Source organism: Scyliorhinus torazame, chromosome 11, assembly GCF_047496885.1.
Source record: "Scyliorhinus torazame isolate Kashiwa2021f chromosome 11, sScyTor2.1, whole genome shotgun sequence".
NCBI classification, from domain to species: Eukaryota; Metazoa; Chordata; class Chondrichthyes; order Carcharhiniformes; family Scyliorhinidae; genus Scyliorhinus; species Scyliorhinus torazame.
Window position 1 is genome coordinate 180894054 of NC_092717.1, and position 16352 is coordinate 180910405.

General features: G+C 44.8%; 5 non-coding genes across 5 annotated transcripts; all 5 read right to left on the reverse strand.

Annotated features, from left to right (window-relative positions):
* Positions 1 to 2098: 2098 nt before the first annotated feature.
* trnay-gua (transfer RNA tyrosine (anticodon GUA)) lies at positions 2099 to 2186 on the reverse strand. The gene is given in 2 exon segments: positions 2099 to 2134; positions 2150 to 2186. It is a non-coding gene; the product is annotated as a tRNA-Tyr (tRNA).
* A 2420-nt stretch (positions 2187 to 4606) lies between these two features.
* trnay-gua (transfer RNA tyrosine (anticodon GUA)) lies at positions 4607 to 4694 on the reverse strand. Its single transcript is given in 2 exon segments — positions 4607 to 4642; positions 4658 to 4694. It is a non-coding gene; the product is annotated as a tRNA-Tyr (tRNA).
* A 2411-nt stretch (positions 4695 to 7105) lies between these two features.
* On the reverse strand, positions 7106 to 7193 carry trnay-gua (transfer RNA tyrosine (anticodon GUA)). The gene is given in 2 exon segments: positions 7106 to 7141; positions 7157 to 7193. It is a non-coding gene; the product is annotated as a tRNA-Tyr (tRNA).
* Positions 7194 to 10866: 3673 nt separating this feature from the next.
* On the reverse strand, positions 10867 to 10954 carry trnay-gua (transfer RNA tyrosine (anticodon GUA)). The gene is given in 2 exon segments: positions 10867 to 10902; positions 10918 to 10954. It is a non-coding gene; the product is annotated as a tRNA-Tyr (tRNA).
* Positions 10955 to 14627: 3673 nt separating this feature from the next.
* Positions 14628 to 14715, reverse strand: trnay-gua (transfer RNA tyrosine (anticodon GUA)). The gene is given in 2 exon segments: positions 14628 to 14663; positions 14679 to 14715. It is a non-coding gene; the product is annotated as a tRNA-Tyr (tRNA).
* Positions 14716 to 16352: the final 1637 nt, after the last annotated feature.

Consider the following 16352-nt stretch of genomic DNA (forward strand, 5'->3'; position numbering starts at 1 on the left):
TCTATTTGAAAGACATTCATTCAACCTCAGAGAAAGGGGCAGATCATGCACACATTTAATTTCCTTATATGCCACGGCTGTGCATCTTTGACGCTTTCTAAAATTCAATAATCTTCATAGTTGCAACTGTCTGTAAATTTTAATCTCCCTCCAATTTGTGTGCAGCAGCACATTCTTAACTTGGAGCTCTGTGACCTGGCCAAAAGAAGAGGTGAGCTTGACTGGTAATAGGAATAGAATAATGGACTGCCTCTCACAATAAAAGCGCAGGGTCTAGAAGTTGAAGTAATTCACTGCATCATGGCACAACGCACAATGACTTGCTTCACTGGCTACGCTGCACACCTATCTCCAAGTGGCTCGGAGATCAGCAGGGAAGTCCTGCTAGTGTCAGCCTGCTGCCCAAATACAGTAGACGCTTGTCTCCATCAGCAAGTCCTCAAAGCAACGGGTGAGCTTCATCTGAAGGGATTTCAATTCGGATGATGACAGAAGCAGCCAAGAGTGCAATGATATGGATTGAATTAGACACGAGCTGAAAGTTGCTGCTGGGATGACTGTGCAGGGGCAGTGAGCTGGTGTATCCGACTGACAGATGTCTACTTGTACTTTGAATTGTGTTCTGGGAGTTTGGATGCATTGTAGTCAAAGGAATACCCTGGTGGCCAGCAGGTGCCGAAGAGAATGCAAAGAGCCAGGTACTGGACGTTTTGAAAAATGAAAAGAAGAGCTGCTGCGCCTGTAGATGAATATGCAAAGGAGTAATGTAAAGAGAAAAGTTTGAATGGGTGTCATGTGTTTAGTTGCGCTTGGAATGTGTTTTGTTGAAAAAGGGAAGGGGAGCTTCCTTCGAGCCAGAATTGAACCAGTGACCTAAGGAAGCCAGTTTGAATGATCTACAGTTCTCCGCTCTACCAGCTGAGTTATCGAAGAAAAGGCCGCATGCAGTTGTTCTTTTCTGGTTATTTCCCACATGCCATTAGCGATTTGACGCTTCATCTCACTCTGCATTTTGCTGCTATGTGAGACTTTGAGCCATTAACAGAACACCATAGCAAGAGTCTGTGCTACTTTCAATGAAACGTTTCATGATGCAAACTGCAGATCATAGCTTTCCCTCCTCCTTGCATTGCAATTTCAGACAAACACTCAATTCTGCCTCAGCGAACCTTGCAAATGCACCTATTTGCTGACTTTGTCTGGAAGGCCATTCAGGAGATGCCCTCACATGTCAGTGAGCTGAGTGACTGGCTTTCTATTTGAAAGACATTCATTCAACCTCAGAGATAGGGGCAGATCATGCACACATTTAATTTCCTTAATTGCCTCGGCTGGGCATCTTTGACGCTTGCTAAAATTCAATAATCTTCATAGTTGCAACTGTCTGTAAATTTTAAACTATTCCAATTTGTGTGCAACAGCACATTCTTAACTTGGAGTTGTATGACCTGGCCAAAAGAAGTGGTGAGCTTGACTGGTAATAGGAATAGAATAATGGACTGCCTCTCACAATAAAAGCGCAGGGTCTAGAAGGTGAAGTAATTCACTGCATCATGGCACAACGCACAATGACTTGCTTCACTGGATACGCTGCACACCTATCTCCATGTGTCTCGGAGATCAGCAGTGAAGTCCTGCTAGTGTCAGCCTGCTGCCCACATACAGTAGACGCTTGTCTCCATCAGCAAGTCCACAAAGCAACGGGTGAACTTCATCTGAAGGGATTTCAATTTAGATGATGACAGTAGCAGCCGAGAGTGCAATGATGTGGATCGAATTAGACACGAGCTGAAAGTTGCTGCTGGGATGACTGTGCAGGGGCAATGAGGAGGTGTGTCCGACTGACAGATGTCTACTTGTACTTTGAATTGTGTTCTGGTAGTTTGGATGCATTGTAGTCAAAGGAATACCCTGGTGGCCAGCAGGTGCCGAAGAGAATGCAAAGATCCAGGTTCTGGGCGTTTTGAAAAATGAAAAGAAGGGCTGCTGCACCTGTAGATGAATATGCGAAGGAGTAATGTAAAGAGAAGAGTTTGAATGGGTGTCATGCGTTTAGTTGCGCTTGGAATGTTGTTTGTTGAAAAAGGGAAGGGGAGCTTCCTTCGAGCCGGAATTGAACCAGCGACCTAAGGATGTCAGTTTGAATGATCTACAGTCCTCCGCTCTACCAGCTGAGCTATCGAAGGAGAGGCCACATGCAGTAGTTCGTTTCTGGTTATTTCTCAAATGCCATTAGCGATTTGACGCTTCATCTCACTCTGCATGTTGCTCCTATGTGAGACTTTGAGCCATTAACAGAACTCCATAGCAAGAGTCTGTGCTACTTTCAATGAAACGTTTCATGATGCAAACTGCAGATCAAAGCTTTCCCTCCTCCTTGCATTGCAATTTCAGACAAACACTCAATTCTGCCTCAGCGAACCTTGCAAATGCACCTATTTGCTGACTTTGTCTGGAAGGCCATTCAGGAGATGCCCTCACATGTCAGTGAGATGAGTGACTGACTTTCTATTTGAAAGACATTCATTCAACCTCAGAGAAAGGGGCAGATCATGCACACATTTAATTTCCTTATATGCCACGGCTGTGCATCTTTGACGCTTTCTAAAATTCAATAATCTTCATAGTTGCAACTGTCTGTAAATTTTAATCTCCCTCCAATTTGTGTGCAGCAGCACATTCTTAACTTGGAGCTCTGTGACCTGGCCAAAAGAAGAGGTGAGCTTGACTGGTAATAGGAATAGAATAATGGACTGCCTCTCACAATAAAAGCGCAGGGTCTAGAAGTTGAAGTAATTCACTGCATCATGGCACAACGCACAATGACTTGCTTCACTGGCTACGCTGCACACCTATCTCCAAGTGGCTCGGAGATCAGCAGGGAAGTCCTGCTAGTGTCAGCCTGCTGCCCAAATACAGTAGACGCTTGTCTCCATCAGCAAGTCCTCAAAGCAACGGGTGAGCTTCATCTGAAGGGATTTCAATTCGGATGATGACAGAAGCAGCCAAGAGTGCAATGATATGGATTGAATTAGACACGAGCTGAAAGTTGCTGCTGGGATGACTGTGCAGGGGCAGTGAGCTGGTGTATCCGACTGACAGATGTCTACTTGTACTTTGAATTGTGTTCTGGGAGTTTGGATGCATTGTAGTCAAAGGAATACCCTGGTGGCCAGCAGGTGCCGAAGAGAATGCAAAGAGCCAGGTACTGGACGTTTTGAAAAATGAAAAGAAGAGCTGCTGCGCCTGTAGATGAATATGCAAAGGAGTAATGTAAAGAGAAAAGTTTGAATGGGTGTCATGTGTTTAGTTGCGCTTGGAATGTGTTTTGTTGAAAAAGGGAAGGGGAGCTTCCTTCGAGCCAGAATTGAACCAGTGACCTAAGGAAGCCAGTTTGAATGATCTACAGTTCTCCGCTCTACCAGCTGAGTTATCGAAGAAAAGGCCGCATGCAGTTGTTCTTTTCTGGTTATTTCCCACATGCCATTAGCGATTTGACGCTTCATCTCACTCTGCATTTTGCTGCTATGTGAGACTTTGAGCCATTAACAGAACTCCATAGCAGGAGTCTGTGCTACTTTCAATTAAACGTTTCATGATGCAAACTGCAGATCAAAGCTTTCCCTCCTCCTTGCATTGCAATTTCAGACAAACACTCAATTCTGCCTTCGTGAACCTTGCAAATGCACCTATTTGCTCACTTTGTCTGGAAGGCCATTCAGGAGATGCCCTCACATGTCAGTGAGCTGAGTGACTGGCTTTCTATTTGAAAGACATTCATTCAACCTCAGAGATAGGGGCAGATCATGCACACATTTAATTTCCTTAATTGCCTCGGCTGGGCATCTTTGACGCTTGCTAAAATTCAATAATCTTCATAGTTGCAGCTGTCTGTAAATTTTAAACTCCCTCCAATTTGTGTGCAACAGCACATTCTTAACTTGGAGTTGTGTGACCTGGCCAAAAGAAGTGGTGAGCTTGACTGGTAATAGGAATAGAATAATGGACTGCCTCTCACAATAAAAGCGCAGGGTCTAGAAGGTGAAGTAATTCACAGCATCATGGCACAACGCACAATGACTTGCTTCACTGGATACGCTGCACACCTATCTCCATGTGTCTCGGAGATCAGCAGGGAAGTCCTGCTAGTGTCAGCCTGCTGCCCACATACAGTAGACGCTTGTCTCCATCAGCAAGTCCACAAAGCAACGGGTGAACTTCATCTGAAGGGATTTCAATTTAGATGATGACAGTAGCAGCCGAGAGTGCAATGATGTGGATCGAATTAGACACGAGCTGAAAGTTGCTGCTGGGATGACTGTGCAGGGGCAATGAGGAGGTGTGTCCGACTGACAGATGTCTACTTGTACTTTGAATTGTGTTCTGGTAGTTTGGATGCATTGTAGTGAAAGGAATACCCTGGTGGCCAGCAGGTGCCGAAGAGAATGCAAAGATCCAGGTTCTGGGCGTTTTGAAAAATGAAAAGAAGGGCTGCTGCACCTGTAGATGAATATGCGAAGGAGTAATGTAAAGAGAAGAGTTTGAATGGGTGTCATGCGTTTAGTTGCGCTTGGAATGTTGTTTGTTGAAAAAGGGAAGGGGAGCTTCCTTCGAGCCGGAATTGAACCAGCGACCTAAGGATGTCAGTTTGAATGATCTACAGTCCTCCGCTCTACCAGCTGAGCTATCGAAGGAGAGGCCACATGCAGTAGTTCTTTTCTGGTTATTTCTCAAATGCCATTAGCGATTTGACGCTTCGTCTCACTCTGCATGTTGCTGCTATGTGAGACTTTGAGCCATTAACAGAACTCCATAGCAAGAGTCTGTGCTACTTTCAATGAAACGTTTCATGATGCAAACTGCAGATCAAAGCTTTCCCTCCTCCTTGCATTGCAATTTCAGACAAACACTCAATTCTGCCTCAGCGAACCTTGCAAATGCACCTATTTGCTGACTTTGTCTGGAAGGCCATTCAGGAGATGCCCTCACATGTCAGTGAGATGAGTGACTGACTTTCTATTTGAAAGACATTCATTCAACCTCAGAGATAGGGGCAGATCATGCACACATTTAATTTCCTTATATGCCACGGCTGTGCATCTTTGACGCTTTCTAAAATTCAATAATCTTCATAGTTGCAACTGTCTGTAAATTTTAATCTCCCTCCAATTTGTGTGCAGCAGCACATTCTTAACTTGGAGCTCTGTGACCTGGCCAAAAGAAGAGGTGAGCTTGACTGGTAATAGGAATAGAATAATGGACTGCCTCTCACAATAAAAGCGCAGGGTCTAGAAGTTGAAGTAATTCACTGCATCATGGCACAACGCACAATGACTTGCTTCACTGGCTACGCTGCACACCTATCTCCAAGTGGCTCGGAGATCAGCAGGGAAGTCCTGCTAGTGTCAGCCTGCTGCCCAAATACAGTAGACGCTTGTCTCCATCAGCAAGTCCTCAAAGCAACGGGTGAGCTTCATCTGAAGGGATTTCAATTCGGATGATGACAGAAGCAGCCAAGAGTGCAATGATATGGATTGAATTAGACACGAGCTGAAAGTTGCTGCTGGGATGACTGTGCAGGGGCAGTGAGCTGGTGTATCCGACTGACAGATGTCTACTTGTACTTTGAATTGTGTTCTGGGAGTTTGGATGCATTGTAGTCAAAGGAATACCCTGGTGGCCAGCAGGTGCCGAAGAGAATGCAAAGAGCCAGGTACTGAACGTTTTGAAAAATGAAAAGAAGAGCTGCTGCGCCTGTAGATGAATATGCAAAGGAGTAATGTAAAGAGAAAAGTTTGAATGGGTGTCATGTGTTTAGTTGCGCTTGGAATGTTTTTTGTTGAAAAAGGGAAGGGGAGCTTCCTTCGAGCCAGAATTGAACCAGTGACCTAAGGACGCCGGTTTGAATGATCTACAGTTCTCCGCTCTACCAGCTGAGTTATCGAAGGAAAGGCCGCATGCAGTTGTTCTTTTCTGGTTATTTCCCACATGCCATTAGCGATTTGACGCTTCATCTCACTCTGCATTTTGCTGCTATGTGAGACTTTGAGCCATTAACAGAACACCATAGCAAGAACACCAGCAATGAAACGTTTCATGATGCAAACTGCAGATCATAGCTTTCCCTCCTCCTTGCATTGCAATTTCAGACAAACACTCAATTCTGCCTTCGCGAACCTTGCAAATGCACCTATTTGCTGACTTTGTCTGGAAGGCCATTCAGGAGATGCCCTCACATGTCAGTGAGCTGAGTGACTGGCTTTCTATTTGAAAGACATTCATTCAACCTCAGAGATAGGGGCAGATCATGCACACATTTAATTTCCTTAATTGCCTCGGCTGGGCATCTTTGACGCTTGCTAAAATTCAATAATCTTCATAGTTGCAACTGTCTGTAAATTTTAAACTATTCCAATTTGTGTGCAACAGCACATTCTTAACTTGGAGTTGTATGACCTGGATAAAAGAAGTGGTGAGCTTGACTGGTAATAGGAATAGAATAATGGACTGCCTATCACAATAAAAGCGCAGGGTCTAGAAGGTGAAGTAATTCACTGCATCATGGCACAACGCACAATGACTTGCTTCACTGGATACGCTGCACACCTATCTCCATGTGTCTCGGAGATCAGCAGGGAAGTCCTGCTAGTGTCAGCCTGCTGCCCACATACAGTAGACGCTTGTCTCCATCAGCAAGTCCACAAAGCAACGGGTGAACTTCATCTGAAGGGATTTCAATTTAGATGATGACAGTAGCAGCCGAGAGTGCAATGATGTGGATCGAATTAGACACGAGCTGAAAGTTGCTGCTGGGATGACTGTGCAGGGGCAATGAGGAGGTGTGTCCGACTGACAGATGTCTACTTGTACTTTGAATTGTGTTCTGGTAGTTTGGATGCATTGTAGTCAAAGGAATACCCTGGTGGCCAGCAGGTGCCGAAGAGAATGCAAAGATCCAGGTTCTGGGCGTTTTGAAAATGAAAAGAAGGGCTGCTGCACCTGTAGATGAATATGCGAAGGAGTAATGTAAAGAGAAGAGTTTGAATGGGTGTCATGCGTTTAGTTGCGCTTGGAATGTTGTTTGTTGAAAAAGGGAAGGGGAGCTTCCTTCGAGCCGGAATTGAACCAGCGACCTAAGGATGTCAGTTTGAATGATCTACAGTCCTCCGCTCTACCAGCTGAGTTATCGAATGAGAGGCCACATGCAGTAGTTCTTTTCTGGTTATTTCTCAAATGCCATTAGCGATTTGACGCTTCATCTCACTCTGCATGTTGCTGCTATGTGAGACTTTGAGCCATTAACAGAACTCCATAGCAAGAGTCTGTGCTACTTTCAATGAAACGTTTCATGATGCAAACTGCAGATCAAAGCTTTCCCTCCTCCTTGCATTGCAATTTCAGACAAACACTCAATTCTGCCTCAGCGAACCTTGCAAATGCACCTATTTGCTGACTTTGTCTGGAAGGCCATTCAGGAGATGCCCTCACATGTCAGTGAGATGAGTGACTGACTTTCTATTTGAAAGACATTCATTCAACCTCAGAGATAGGGGCAGATCATGCACACATTTAATTTCCTTATATGCCACGGCTGTGCATCTTTGACGCTTTCTAAAATTCAATAATCTTCATAGTTGCAACTGTCTGTAAATTTTAATCTCCCTCCAATTTGTGTGCAGCAGCACATTCTTAACTTGGAGCTCTGTGACCTGGCCAAAAGAAGAGGTGAGCTTGACTGGTAATAGGAATAGAATAATGGACTGCCTCTCACAATAAAAGCGCAGGGTCTAGAAGTTGATGTAATTCACTGCATCATGGCACAACGCACAATGACTTGCTTCACTGGCTACGCTGCACACCTATCTCCAAGTGGCTCGGAGATCAGCAGGGAAGTCCTGCTAGTGTCAGCCTGCTGCCCAAATACAGTAGACGCTTGTCTCCATCAGCAAGTCCTCAAAGCAACGGGTGAGCTTCATCTGAAGGGATTTCAATTCGGATGATGACAGAAGCAGCCAAGAGTGCAATGATATGGATTGAATTAGACACGAGCTGAAAGTTGCTGCTGGGATGACTGTGCAGGGGCAGTGAGCTGGTGTATCCGACTGACAGATGTCTACTTGTACTTTGAATTGTGTTCTGGGAGTTTGGATGCATTGTAGTCAAAGGAATACCCTGGTGGCCAGCAGGTGCCGAAGAGAATGCAAAGCGCCAGGTACTGGACGTTTTGAAAAATGAAAAGAAGAGCTGCTGCGCCTGTAGATGAATATGCAAAGGAGTAATGTAAAGAGAAAAGTTTGAATGGGTGTCATGTGTTTAGTTGCGCTTGGAATGTTTTTTGTTGAAAAAGGGAAGGGGAGCTTCCTTCGAGCCAGAATTGAACCAGTGACCTAAGGACGCCAGTTTGAATGATCTACAGTTCTCCGCTCTACCAGCTGAGTTATCGAAGGAAAGTCCGCATGCAGTTGTTCTTTTCTGGTTATTTCCCACATGCCATTAGCGATTTGACGCTTCATCTCACTCTGCATGTTGCTGCTATGTGAGACTTTGAGCCATTAACAGAACTCCATAGCAAGAGTCTGTGCTACTTTCAATGAAACGTTTCATGATGCAAACTGCAGATCAAAGCTTTCCCTTCTCCTTGCATTGCAATTTCAGACAAACACTCAATTCTGCCTCAGCGAACCTTGCAAATGCACCTATTTGCTGACTTTGTCTGGAAGGCTATTCAGGAGATGCCCTCACATGTCAGTGAGCTGAGTGACTGACTTTCTATTTGAAAGACATTCATTCAACCTCAGAGATAGGGGCAGATCATGCACACATTTAATTTCCTTATATGCCACGGCTGTGCATCTTTGACGCTTTCTAAAATTCAATAATCTTCATAGTTGCAACTGTCTGTAAATTTTAATCTCCCTCCAATTTGTGTGCAGCAGCACATTCTTAACTTGGAGCTCTGTGACCTGGCCAAAAGAAGAGGTGAGCTTGACTGGTAATAGGAATAGAATAATAGACTGCCTCTCACAATAAAAGCGCAGGGTCTAGAAGTTGAATTAATTCACTGCATCATGGCACAACGCACAATGACTTGCTTCACTGGCTACGCTGCACACCTATCTCCAAGTGGCTCGGAGATCAGCACGGAAGTCCTGCTAGTGTCAGCCTGCTGCCCAAATACAGTAGACGCTTGTCTCCATCAGCAAGTCCTCAAAGCAACGGGTGAGCTACATCTGAAGGGATTTCAATTCGGATGATGACAGAAGCAGCCAAGAGTGCAATGATATGGATTGAATTAGACACGAGCTGAAAGTTGCTGCTGGGATGAATGTGCAGGGGCAATGAGGAGGTGTGTCCGACTGACAGATGTCTACTTGTACTTTGAATTGTGTTCTGGGAGTTTGGATGCATTGTAGTCAAAGGAATACCCTGGTGGCCAGCAGGTGCCGAAGAGAATGCAAAGAGCCAGGTTCTGTACGTTTTGAAAAATGAAAAGAAGAGCTGCTGCGCCTGTAGATGAATATGCAAAGGAGTAATGTAAAGAGAAAAGTTTGAATGGGTGTCATGTGTTTAGTTGCGCTTGGAATGTTTTTTGTTGAAAAAGGGAAGGGGAGCTTCCTTCGAGCCAGAATTGAACCAGTGACCTAAGGAAGCCAGTTTGAATGATCTACAGTTCTCCGCTCTACCAGCTGAGTTATCGAAGGAAAGGCCGCATGCAGTTGTTCTTTTCTGGTTATTTCCCACATGCCATTAGCGATTTGACGCTTCATCTCACTCTGCATGTTGCTGCTATGTGAGACTTTGAGCCATTAACAGAACACCATAGCAAGAGTCTGTGCTACTTTCAATGAAACGTTTCATGATGCAAACTGCAGATCATAGCTTTCCCTCCTCCTTGCATTGCAATTTCAGACAAACACTCAATTCTGCCTTCGCGAACCTTGCAAATGCACCTATTTGCTGACTTTGTCTGGAAGGCCATTCAGGAGATGCCCTCACATGTCAGTGAGCTGAGTGACTGGCTTTCTATTTGAAAGACATTCATTCAACCTCAGAGATAGGGGCAGATCATGCACACATTTAATTTCCTTAATTGCCTCGGCTGGGCATCTTTGACGCTTGCTAAAATTCAATAATCTTCATAGTTGCAACTGTCTGTAAATTTTAAACTATTCCAATTTGTGTGCAACAGCACATTCTTAACTTGGAGTTGTATGACCTGGCCAAAAGAAGTGGTGAGCTTGACTGGTAATAGGAATAGAATAATGGACTGCCTCTCACAATAAAAGCGCAGGGTCTAGAAGGTGAAGTAATTCACTGCATCATGGCACAACGCACAATGACTTGCTTCACTGGATACGCTGCACACCTATCTCCATGTGTCTCGGAGATCAGCAGGGAAGTCCTGCTAGTGTCAGCCTGCTGCCCACATACAGTAGACGCTTGTCTCCATCAGCAAGTCCACAAAGCAACGGGTGAACTTCATCTGAAGGGATTTCAATTTAGATGATGACAGTAGCAGCCGAGAGTGCAATGATGTGGATCGAATTAGACACGAGCTGAAAGTTGCTGCTGGGATGACTGTGCAGGGGCAATGAGGAGGTGTGTCCGACTGACAGATGTCTACTTGTACTTTGAATTGTGTTCTGGTAGTTTGGATGCATTGTAGTCAAAGGAATACCCTGGTGGCCAGCAGGTGCCGAAGAGAATGCAAAGAGCCAGGTTCTGGGCGTTTTGAAAAATGAAAAGAAGGGCTGCTGCACCTGTAGATGAATATGCGAAGGAGTAATGTAAAGAGAAGAGTTTGAATGGGTGTCATGCGTTTAGTTGCGCTTGGAATGTTGTTTGTTGAAAAAGGGAAGGGGAACTTCCTTTGAGCTGCAATTGAACCAGCGACCTAAGGATGTCAGTTTGAATGATCTACAGTCCTCCGCTCTACCAGCTGAGCTATCGAAGGACAGGCCACATGCAGTAGTTCTTTTCTGGTTATTTCTCAAATGCCATTAGCAATTTGACGCTTCATCTCACTCTGCATGTTGCTGCTATGTGAGACTTTGAGCCATTAACAGAACTCCATAGCAAGAGTCTGTGCTACTTTCAATGAAACGTTTCATGATGCAAACTGCAGATCAAAGCTTTCCCTCCTCCTTGCATTGCAATTTCAGACAAACACTCAATTCTGCCTCAGCGAACCTTGCAAATGCACCTATTTGCTGACTTTGTCTGGAAGGCCATTCAGGAGATGCCCTCACATGTCAGTGAGATGAGTGACTGACTTTCTATTTGAAAGACATTCATTCAACCTCAGAGATAGGGGCAGATCATGCACACATTTAATTTCCTTATATGCCACGGCTCTGCATCTTTGACGCTTTCTAAAATTCAATAATCTTCATAGTTGCAACTGTCTGTAAATTTTAATCTCCCTCCAATTTGTGTGCAGCAGCACATTCTTAACTTGGAGCTCTGTGACCTGGCCAAAAGAAGAGGTGAGCTTGACTGGTAATAAGAATAGAATAATAGACTGCCTCTCACAATAAAAGCGCAGGGTCTAGAAGTTGAAGTAATTCACTGCATCATGGCACAACGCACAATGACTTGCTTCACTGGCTACGCTGCACACCTATCTCCAAGTGGCTCGGAGATCAGCAGGGAAGTCCTGCTAGTGTCAGCCTGCTGCCCAAATACAGTAGACGCTTGTCTCCATCAGCAAGTCCTCAAAGCAACGGGTGAGCTTCATCTGAAGGGATTTCAATTCGGATGATGACAGAAGCAGCCAAGAGTGCAATGATATGGATTGAATTAGACACGAGCTGAAAGTTGCTGCTGGGATGACTGTGCAGGGGCAGTGAGCTGGTGTCTCCGACTGACAGATGTCTACTTGTACTTTGAATTGTGTTCTGGGAGTTTGGATGCATTGTAGTCAAAGGAATACCCTGGTGGCCAGCAGGTGCCGAAGAGAATGCAAAGAGCCAGGTACTGGACGTTTTGAAAAATGAAAAGAAGAGCTGCTGCGCCTGTAGATGAATATGCAAAGGAGTAATGTAAAGAGAAAAGTTTGAATGGGTGTCATGTGTTTAGTTGCGCTTGGAATGTTTTTTGTTGAAAAAGGGAAGGGGAGCTTCCTTCGAGCCAGAATTGAACCAGTGACCTAAGGAAGCCAGTTTGAATGATCTACAGTTCTCCGCTCTACCAGCTGAGTTATCGAAGGAAAGGCCGCATGCAGTTGTTCTTTTCTGGTTATTTCCCACATGCCATTAGCGATTTGACGCTTCATCTCACTCTGCATTTTGCTGCTATGTGAGACTTTGAGCCATTAACAGAACACCATAGCAAGAGTCTGTGCTACTTTCAATGAAACGTTTCATGATGCAAACTGCAGATCATAGCTTTCCCTCCTCCTTGCATTGCAATTTCAGACAAACACTCAATTCTGCCTTCGCGAACCTTGCAAATGCACCTATTTGCTGACTTTGTCTGGAAGGCCATTCAGGAGATGCCCTCACATGTCAGTGAGCTGAGTGACTGACTTTCTATTTGAAAGACATTCATTCAACCTCAGAGATAGGGGCAGATCATGCACACATTTAATTTCCTTATATGCCACGGCTGTGCATCTTTGACGCTTTCTAAAATTCAATAATCTTCATAGTTGCAACTGTCTGTAAATTTTAATCTCCCTCCAATTTGTGTGCAGCAGCACATTCTTAACTTGGAGCTCTGTGACCTGGCCAAAAGAAGAGGTGAGCTTGACTGGTAATAGGAATAGAATAATAGACTGCCTCTCACAATAAAAGCGCAGGGTCTAGAAGTTGAAGTAATTCACTGCATCATGGCACAACGCACAATGACTTGCTTCACTGGCTACGCTGCACACCTATCTCCAAGTGGCTCGGAGATCAGCAGGGAAGTCCTGCTAGTGTCAGCCTGCTGCCCAAATACAGTAGACGCTTGTCTCCATCAGCAAGTCCTCAAAGCAACGGGTGAGCTTCATCTGAAGGGATTTCAATTCGGATGATGACAGAAGCAGCCAAGAGTGCAATGATATGGATTGAATTAGACACGAGCTGAAAGTTGCTGCTGGGATGACTGTGCAGGGGCAGTGAGCTGGTGTATCCGACTGACAGATGTCTACTTGTACTTTGAATTGTGTTCTGGGAGTTTGGATGCATTGTAGTCAAAGGAATACCCTGGTGGCCAGCAGGTGCCGAAGAGAATGCAAAGAGCCAGGTTCTGGACGTTTTGAAAAATGAAAAGAAGAGCTGCTGCGCCTGTAGATGAATATGCAAAGGAGTAATGTAAAGAGAAAAGTTTGAATGGGTGTCATGTGTTTAGTTGCGCTTGGAATGTTTTTTGTTGAAAAAGGGAAGGGGAGCTTCCTTCGAGCCAGAATTGAACCAGTGACCTAAGGAAGCCAGTTTGAATGATCTACAGTTCTTCGCTCTACCAGCTGAGTTATCGAAGGAAAGGCCGCATGCAGTTGTTCTTTTCTGGTTATTTCCCACATGCCATTAGCGATTTGACGCTTCATCTGACTCTGCATTTTGCTGCTATGTGAGACTTTGAGCCATTAACAGAACACCATAGCAAGAGTCTGTGCTACTTTCAATGAAACGTTTCATGATGCAAACTGCAGATCATAGCTTTCCCTCCTCCTTGCATTGCAATTTCAGACAAACACTCAATTCTGCCTTCGCGAACCTTGCAAATGCACCTATTTGCTGACTTTGTCTGGAAGGCCATTCAGGAGATGCCCTCACATGTCAGTGAGCTGAGTGACTGGCTTTCTATTTGAAAGACATTCATTCAACCTCAGAGATAGGGGCAGATCATGCACACATTTAATTTCCTTAATTGCCTCGGCTGGGCATCTTTGACGCTTGCTAAAATTCAATAATCTTCATAGTTGCAACTGTCTGTAAATTTTAAACTATTCCAATTTGTGTGCAACAGCACATTCTTAACTTGGAGTTGTATGACCTGGCCAAAAGAAGTGGTGAGCTTGACTGGTAATAGGAATAGAATAATGGACTGCCTCTCACAATAAAAGCGCAGGGTCTAGAAGGTGAAGTAATTCACTGCATCATGGCACAACGCACAATGACTTGCTTCACTGGATACGCTGCACACCTATCTCCATGTGTCTCGGAGATCAGCAGGGAAGTCCTGCTAGTGTCAGCCTGCTGCCCACATACAGTAGACGCTTGTCTCCATCAGCAAGTCCACAAAGCAACGGGTGAACTTCATCTGAAGGGATTTCAATTTAGATGATGACAGTAGCAGCCGAGAGTGCAATGATGTGGATCGAATTAGACACGAGCTGAAAGTTGCTGCTGGGATGACTGTGCAGGGGCAATGAGGAGGTGTGTCCGACTGACAGATGTCTACTTGTACTTTGAATTGTGTTCTGGTAGTTTGGATGCATTGTAGTGAAAGGAATACCCTGGTGGCCAGCAGGTGCCGAAGAGAATGCAAAGATCCAGGTTCTGGGCGTTTTGAAAAATGAAAAGAAGGGCTGCTGCACCTGTAGATGAATATGCGAAGGAGTAATGTAAAGAGAAGAGTTTGAATGGGTGTCATGCGTTTCGTTGCGCTTGGAATGTTGTTTGTTGAAAAAGGGAAGGGGAGCTTCCTTCGAGCCGGAATTGAACCAGCGACCTAAGGATGTCAGTTTGAATGATCTACAGTCCTCCGCTCTACCAGCTGAGCTATCGAAAGAGAGGCCACATGCAGTAGTTCTTTTCTGGTTATTTCTCAAATGCCATTCGCGATTTGACGCTTCATCTCACTCTGCATGTTGCTGCTATGTGAGACTTTGAGCCATTAACAGAACTCCATAGCAAGAGTCTGTGCTACTTTCAATGAAACGTTTCATGATGCAAACTGCAGATCAAAGCTTTCCCTCCTCCTTGCATTGCAATTTCAGACAAACACTCAATTCTGCCTCAGCGAACCTTGCAAATGCACCTATTTGCTGACTTTGTCTGGAAGGCCATTCAGGAGATGCCCTCACATGTCAGTGAGATGAGTGACTGACTTTCTATTTGAAAGACATTCATTCAACCTCAGAGATAGGGGCAGATCATGCACACATTTAATTTCCTTATATGCCACGGCTCTGCATCTTTGACGCTTTCTAAAATTCAATAATCTTCATAGTTGCAACTGTCTGTAAATTTTAATCTCCCTCCAATTTGTGTGCAGCAGCACATTCTTAACTTGGAGCTCTGTGACCTGGCCAAAAGAAGAGGTGAGCTTGACTGGTAATAGGAATAGAATAATGGACTGCCTCTCACAATAAAAGCGCAGGGTCTAGAAGTTGAAGTAATTCACTGCATCATGGCACAACGCACAATGACTTGCTTCACTGGCTACGCTGCACACCTATCTCCAAGTGGCTCGGAGATCAGCAGGGAAGTCCTGCTAGTGTCAGCCTGCTGCCCAAATACAGTAGACGCTTGTCTCCATCAGCAAGTCCTCAAAGCAACGGGTGAGCTTCATCTGAAGGGATTTCAATTCGGATGATGACAGAAGCAGCCAAGAGTGCAATGATATGGATTGAATTAGACACAAGCTGAAAGTTGCTGCTGGGATGACTGTGCAGGGGCAGTGAGCTGGTGTATCCGACTGACAGATGTCTACTTGTACTTTGAATTGTGTTCTGGGAGTTTCGATGCATTGTAGTCAAAGGAATACCCTGGTGGCCAGCAGGTGCCGAAGAGAATGCAAAGAGCCAGGTACTGGACGTTTTGAAAAATGAAAAGAAGAGCTGCTGCGCCTGTAGATGAATATGCAAAGGAGTAATGTAAAGAGAAAAGTTTGAATGGGTGTCATGTGTTTAGTTGCGCTTGGAATGTTTTTTGTTGAAAAAGGGAAGGGGAGCTTCCTTCGAGCCAGAATTGAACCAGTGACCTAAGGAAGCCAGTTTGAATGATCTACAGTTCTCCGCTCTACCAGCTGAGTTATCGAAGGAAAGGCCGCATGCAGATGTTCTTTTCTGGTTATTTCCCACATGCCATTAGCGATTTGACGCTTCATCTCACTCTGCATTTTGCTGCTATGTGAGACTTTGAGCCATTAACAGAACACCATAGCAAGAGTCTGTGCTACTTTCAATGAAACGTTTCATGATGCAAACTGCAGATCATAGCTTTCCCTCCTCCTTGCATTGCAATTTCAGACAAACACTCAATTCTGCCTCAGCGAACCTTGCAAATGCACCTATTTGCTGACTTTGTCTGGAAGGCCATTCAGGAGATGCCCTCACATGTCAGTGAGCTGAGTGACTGGCTTTCTATTTGAAAGACATTCATTCAACCTCAGAGATAGGGGCAGATCATGCACACATTTAATTT